This window comes from Pleurodeles waltl, chromosome 5 (assembly GCF_031143425.1).
Source record: "Pleurodeles waltl isolate 20211129_DDA chromosome 5, aPleWal1.hap1.20221129, whole genome shotgun sequence".
Lineage (NCBI taxonomy): Eukaryota > Metazoa > Chordata > Amphibia > Caudata > Salamandridae > Pleurodeles > Pleurodeles waltl.
This window is the reverse complement of record NC_090444.1, coordinates 513441668-513448511: the sequence shown is the minus strand read 5'-3', so window position 1 is coordinate 513448511 and position 6844 is coordinate 513441668. Positions and strand designations below refer to the sequence as shown.

The window sequence follows — 6844 nt, the reverse complement described above, 5'->3', positions numbered from 1 at the left end:
GAAGTCTTGGGGTAGCTCTGGGTTGTCGAAGATGGGCATCAGCAACAATGGGATGGAGGTCAGCCCCTTGCGAGAAGCCACTCGGTCCCATACCGCACGCATGGCTCTGGTTATGGGGGAGGAGTGTAAGCCCCACACCTCTGTGATTTAGGCAAAAATAGGACCTTCCATAGGAGCTCGCCCACTATCGCTCTTTGTAGGAAGAACCAATGCTTCTCTGATTCTGAATGACTCCACTGCACAAGAAAGTAGAGCTGAGCCACCTGTTATTAGTGACAAAGGTTAGGAATCCCCAGCCCCCCCCCCTCCACTTACTACGGACATCTGGACAGCTTACCCATTGGCCCTCATAGTGTCCACACAAGGTTGAGGCCCTCCTACATTTGTTATCAGAACCTTATTTATGACTCCAACACTACTGCTCTCATTCTTGACCAAAAAAGGAATATTTAAACTGTTTTATGGTACTCAGAGAAATGTAGAAAAACACTGCTCAGGTCAACTGAACCTTGAGACAGTCACCAGACCCTGGTTCTTTAAATGTTCTTTTGGCTGTAATGTTTAATTATAGAAATTGTTCCTGCTTTGCCAAACGCCTAAAGTCTTTTGTCTTTTTTAATGGTAATTTCACATTTGAGGAACAACAATCTACCACATTTATCTCCCCCTACGTAGAAAGAATGCTGAAGGTGGAGCACTGCATACTCTGCCTTATCTCAACTTTGTAAACTTTATACATAAGCAGAGTGCAACAGGCTGTTAGTGTTGAACATTCTCAATAGCCAGTGTATAGTGACTTTGGAAAGCTGCAAGAAATTAATTGAACACTTATTAGTTTTTCCTTGGGACCTTTTGGAAGCAAGTCACTTATATTAGTCATTTATATTATGAAACATATTTCTTGCTTTTAAAAGCTTGCGATTTATAACAGTGTTTATATCCCATTTTGGAGAGAGTTGCCTAAAATATCTATCTCCCAAGCGTTGTGTTATAATCTGAGATTAGCATTGGTTGATATAGCTCTGCTAGCATAGTCTTGACTCTACGAGATAAGTGTAAAATGATGAACGCCTATGGTGTCCGGAGCCTGATCCTATAGGATTTCTGTGACATTGAATATAGTCCAGCTATCAAACCAGCTTCTACTTCCATCTGCTTAATACCATAAATTAGGTCCAACCTAATGGGCAGCTTTGCTGGGCCTGCAAAGACTTTGCAAGTAGCTCTTCTGAGACCGTAGTATGTATAATCTCTGTACTCTGAGGAGAGGACTGCTGTCCAAAGACTGAAGGAATGATTGGCATGGCTACTGTGTGGTCACAATTTCATAGCCACCTGCTCTGCCTATCTGGATGATGGGCTTGATGGTACCTGTACATAGTTAGCCAGTAGAGAAGGAACTTCCCAACAATGAATGTTTACGGAAAGGGAATCTTGAGAAGCTTCTCGTATTTAAAGTAAATTTAAGTGAACGTAAAGGGATCATTTGTACGTGAAAGCAGCCAATGAACGGCGGTCTTTACTCTTCCGAACTGGCATGTTCTCCTCCTTTGAATGAGGGTGGGCGACCCCCTCAGGGGCACTGACCTCTGTTTTCTAGTATTATGATAAAGATGCTAAGGTGTTTAGATACAAGATCACACAACCCTTGTCTTGTCATACGCCAAGTGCTTAATTTGTAAATAAAAACGTGCAGGTGCCCAAAGCCCTCCTCTTAAACATGCGGCTGCTGCAATTAAATGCGGCCCACGGAATACTGAGACAGTGTAATCCTGAAGCCATCTGGGGCCTCTTCAATCCATTTACAGACACTTCCTGCCCCTTCAGCTCACTCTTGCAGCTTTCTGCTTTCTCCCATTTTGACGCTTTTTCGTTTTTCCCTTCCTCTGTCTTTCCCATTTGTATCTTTTTCTCGCAGTAAATGCTTGAGGCAGAAAAATAAGTGCCGGCCCTCAAAACTAAGTGCTGGTGCTCCACACCGGAAACAACAAGTACAAATTAAGCACTGTATACGCCCTTTCTTACACACAGACTGCTGCTCCCTTAACCTTAGGGCACACTCCCGTAACTCTGCATGTTGTTACCCAAGTCCTTCTTTATCATAGTCGCAGAGTTGTTCAATGACATGATTTTCATTATTCACAAATGAAAATAAATTTTCCCGATTTGCTCTCATGCACTGAGTATCGTAGGATGGAACTGCTGGGGAGAAAATTCACAGTGAGCACGAATGAATGAATTAAGGGCTGCTCCACAGATTTAAGACTGCAAGCTGGACGCGGAAGCGAGCAGACACACTGAGGAGGGGGAGCCGCCGTCTGAGGTGTGATCGCAGCCCCGAGTGCACGCCCCCCGCCCCCTGCCTGCCCTCATAGGCTTTCCCCTTCTCCTGGGGGCGGCCCCTTATTTTGTGCCACTTTTAACTCTCTGGACGCTTTCCTGCTGCTTTGCGTCGCCGACAGATCCCTAGCTTCTTTCCTCCCTGCTGCTCTCGCTGACAGACAGACAGACAGACGGACGGACGGTCGTGTCTGCAGGTGAGTCCCACATACCGCCCGGCTCCTGCGGGGGAAACGCGGCTGTAGCCGCCGGGAGGCAATGGGTGTTGGCTGCGCCGAGATCACTTCCTCACCGGCTTCTTCCTTGTTGTAGTCACATGTCTCCCCCGGGCAGGAGGCTCCGGGTAACCTCCGACCGCACGAAGATGGCACTGGGGGAGTAGGGACTCTCTGCAGCCGCGATGCCCGGCAGCAGTGACGCTGCAGCGCCTGCCCTTGGGTAGGTGTCACTGCGGCACTTGACGTCGGTGTTGCATCAAGCTTAAAAAGTGGTGGTGTCTGGAAATAGAAAAAACATGCACGTGTGCAGACCTTTCAGTGGATCTGTTTTTCTACCCAGGCTGCCTTTAGGGGTCTCATTGACTCTCTAGAACAGTGGTTCCCAACCTTTTGATTTCTGTGGACCCCCACTTTAACATTAATGGAACCCGGGGACCCCCACTGAATCATCATGGGAATCTGGGGACCCCCGCCTCAGTCATTACTGGAAGCTGGGGACCTAATTTGTCAATATTTGTTAATTTTCTAGGCTCTCGCGGACCCCCTGAGAAGGCTTCGCGGACCCCCAGGGGTCCCCGGACCACAGGTTGGGAACCACTGCTCTAGAATACCATGTCCTTTTCTAGGTGTGCCACGCGCTTATCCTGTGATTTGCTACGTGGACAGGCGCTTTTCAAGGCACACGTTGACCGTGCCCGTGAGATCCGTGCAGACTTGGGGTGGGGGTGAGGGAGGAAGCATACAGCTCGTGGTAAAGGCAGGATTCGTGGCATATCTTCCTCTGCGACTCCCTCCCGCCCCTGCTTTCGCTTCCCCCTACGCTTGAACTGGTCGTGACTCACTCAGTGTGCACGTAATGTACAACGTGTAGGGACCGGCTCTACACCCCGCCGCCAACACCCTTACTTGGGGCTGAATAACGTTTTCTTTTCATGATTTCCGAGAGCACGGCATTTCCCTATTTCACGTTGGTTATTCGGCGTGTCTCTATTTCTCAATTAGAACAGTTTTATCTGCAAATGAAAGAATAATGATTTTTCAGTGTTTGATTATGTGTACCTTTTGAACGCTTTCACTCGCCTCTAATGAGGGTGAAATCCTATGTTTAAGAGGGTGATCCCATTGATGTCAATGGAGAATCAACAGTTTAGGTGGGGGGGTCATATAGGTCTGAAAATAGTGTGACCTCTTAGATGACTTTGCAGGCATTTTGTTGGCCATGAGTGTAGTATGAGCGAGAAGAGGTCGACACCCGCCAAATTAGTGGGTTGACAGGTTATGGCCATTTGCTTGTCAACAGACCGTATGTCCTGTAGAATTACTTTATTTTTGAGGTTGTACACTCGCAACACTTTTTTTCCCCCTTTTCCAGTGGAAAACGGAATGACCCAGCCATAGGTGAATAGAATTTGTAGCTTTTGGTTACCTCTCTGCACTCCTGCGTGGAAGCGTTGAACACAGGGCTGCGAGCAATCCCACCAGAGCTAGCCAGCCAGAAGACGAGCACAAGCTGTAGTGTATCTATGAGAGGGCCTCTACGAGACTGGGTGAACTGCAGAACCCTCGCTGTTTTGGGGATTGTGTGTCAAACTCCTATAAAAGAGTCCTGATCACCCTGCCCTTAGTTTGTTTCTAGGAAACAAACTCTTACAATCGCAAATCAGCCTGTACCACGGGCTCCTGTAGACTATAACAGGATCCACATTTGACTATTAAATCACATGTTAAACTCTTGGTTTCAGCCTTACGCTCAAAGTGGTAATAAATGCAGGTTCACAGGGGAAATGCTTGGTGCTGTTGGCCGTGAAGGCAGGCGTGTGCTGGCTTTGTAACATGCAGAATGCCCACACACTGGGTTGCAGAGGGTTTGGATCTGCATGTGCAAGAGACAAGGTGCTGGTTCTGCCAAGTATACTAAGCCCACCGACTCGGTACTGTAGTCCATGGCTCGCATACCCCGGACAGGGAGTTTGGCCAGTATTGTATGCCTAGACCAAGATGTTGGTTCTGCAGCTCATGTCCAACTTTTGGGCGATAAGGTAGTGCTGCAGAACGTTCTTACATCATAGGATTTATTCTGCAACTTATGTCCACCGGTTACAATGTATGTTCTACTTCTTGTGCAGATGTAAAAGGGGTTAGTTCTGTAGCACAGGAACACAACTGAAAGGATCTGCAGCTCTTAACCACTGGCCTGGGGGTTGGTTGTGATAAATATATACCTTTGAGAGTGCTGGCTGTGTAACACGAAAACAGTTACAATGGTTTCTTTTGAGTAATTCCTAAAATATTTTTGACAACTCTTAAGGGTTCCTGAATGCATTGTCATAGTTTTGCAGTAGTATGAAGGAAATTAGCAATATCAAGGCATTGTCATTAAAATTCATTAATCAAAGTGCTTTCTGTAATATTTATATGGAAAATAAATGAGACCATATATATAAAATTTACAGAGGCATTCCGGGTGAAAGAATGGCACAATGCACATGATTTGTGAATGAGTTAATACAAAACATAAACCCTTGCACAACAACTCGTTAGAAATGTTTCGGCTGCTTCAGAAAATGTTATCACGAGCAAGCTTCCAATTAATCATCATGCCCATTATACGTTGCAGACTAAACCCAGTCTGCAGTGGTGCAGAGTAGAGTGGCGTTGATTGCAGTGCCATAGAGTGTTGTGGAGTGTAGTGGTGCAGAGTAGATTGGCGCACAGTGCACTGGTTTAGAGTAGAGTGTTGTGGAGTGTGGCAGTGCAGAGTTAAGTGGCACAGAGTGGAATAGGGCAGATTGTTTCAGAGTGTAGAGTGGAGTGGTGCAGGGTAGAGTGCAGTGGCATAAGGTAGAGTGGTGTAGAGTGCTTTGGTGCAGAGTAGATTTGAGTGGAATGGAGTGGTACAGAGTAGAGTGTATTGGCTGAGAGTGCAGTGTTGCAGAGTCGAGTGGCATGGAGTGATGTAGAATAGAGGGTGCAGAGTAGAGTAAAGTGGCTTACAGTGAAGTGGTATAGAGTAGAGAAGCCTAGACAGAAGAGGTGTATAGTGCAGTGGTGCAAAGTAAATTGGCATAAAGTATAGTGGTGCACAGTAGAGTATAAAGACAGAATGAAGTGGCATAGAGTGGAGTGGGGCAGAGTGCAGTGGCTAAAGTGGAGTAAGCCTGGTGTGATAGTACACTCCCATTTCAGGTAACACATTTTCAATTGAAATGACCATTATATTTGCAGACATAGAGTTTTACTGATAAAACTATACAGCGCTTAAACAGTAATATGTGACAGTGCCATCACGTAATGTATTGATTTTGTTTTGATGTATTAAAATATTAGCTTGTTTCCACCACAAATGCAAACATTTCGAAGGCTTGAGTTTCAAGATTTAATTGGTATGGAATATAACTACATTCAATAATGTAAGAAAGTGGCTCATAAGGAAATGTGCCTTGTGTGAACCATGACAAAGACTGCAAGGGCACTTACCTTGCAGCCAACTCAGGAAATGAATAAAAGGGAAAAGGTAGAAATAAAGAATTCTCCATACTCGATAAACAAAAGAAAGGAGAGAGTGTTCACACAAAAAGCTCAGTTTCAAGGGATCAAATATCTTCAAGTGGAGAAGCAGGGAAACAAACTTACCAGTGCTCACGCTGGATCATATCCACAGACTGGCCACACGTGCACAATTGCGAATTATCTAAATAGTTCCAGTATGTGGCTGTGTGTGCACCATAACTATTGAGTACAAACTAGACAGTCTATCCACTTTCTCTGTCGAATGCTGGAAATAGAGAGAGTGTATCCACCACAGGTGCAATCGGGTCAAAACTTTTCCAACATATCTCCTCAGAAGTGTGTCCAATGCCCTTGAAGTGTTCACGTGGTGCTACCAGTGCGTGTGTATCAGATTATACTTCAGTGTTGCAGGTATGTGTGTGAGACATATATATCTGGTGACTCCTTACCTCATTAACTGTGCTGCCGGGGAGAGGAATTTTCAGTGAGAGGGGAAATATATATGACACAGTGGCAAATATTGCAGCAACTATTTTAGGACTTGGGGACTCAGTCCCCTGTCATGAACAAATTATTTTGTAGAGTTACCACCAATCCACGGTACACCATTAGGTCCAGGGGTGTCATGGCCCATTTTTGTGTGTGTGTGTTTTTTTGTTTTTTTTGTTTTGGAGGCTGTATGGTGGTTTGTGGCTCCACTCCCCATTCCCTTCAAAGGCCGCATGGACCTATCCCATCTGATGTAATTTATTTGAAGTAGGGTCATGGGGCCCACT

At 45.7% G+C, this 6844-nt stretch overlaps 1 protein-coding gene across 2 annotated transcripts in view; it reads left to right on the top strand.

Moving 5' to 3' along the window:
* The first annotated feature begins 2382 nt into the window (after positions 1-2382).
* ABRACL (ABRA C-terminal like) overlaps positions 2383-6844 on the top strand; it is a 56911-nt gene continuing 52449 nt past the window's right edge. The window contains exon 1 of one of the 2 annotated variants that reach the window (XM_069234307.1): positions 2383-2537. The gene's annotated coding sequence lies outside the window, so the exon portion shown is untranslated. Of the gene's footprint in view, positions 2538-2649; positions 2779-6844 lie in introns of those variants that run through there. The other variant, XM_069234309.1, reaches the window with a different exon arrangement.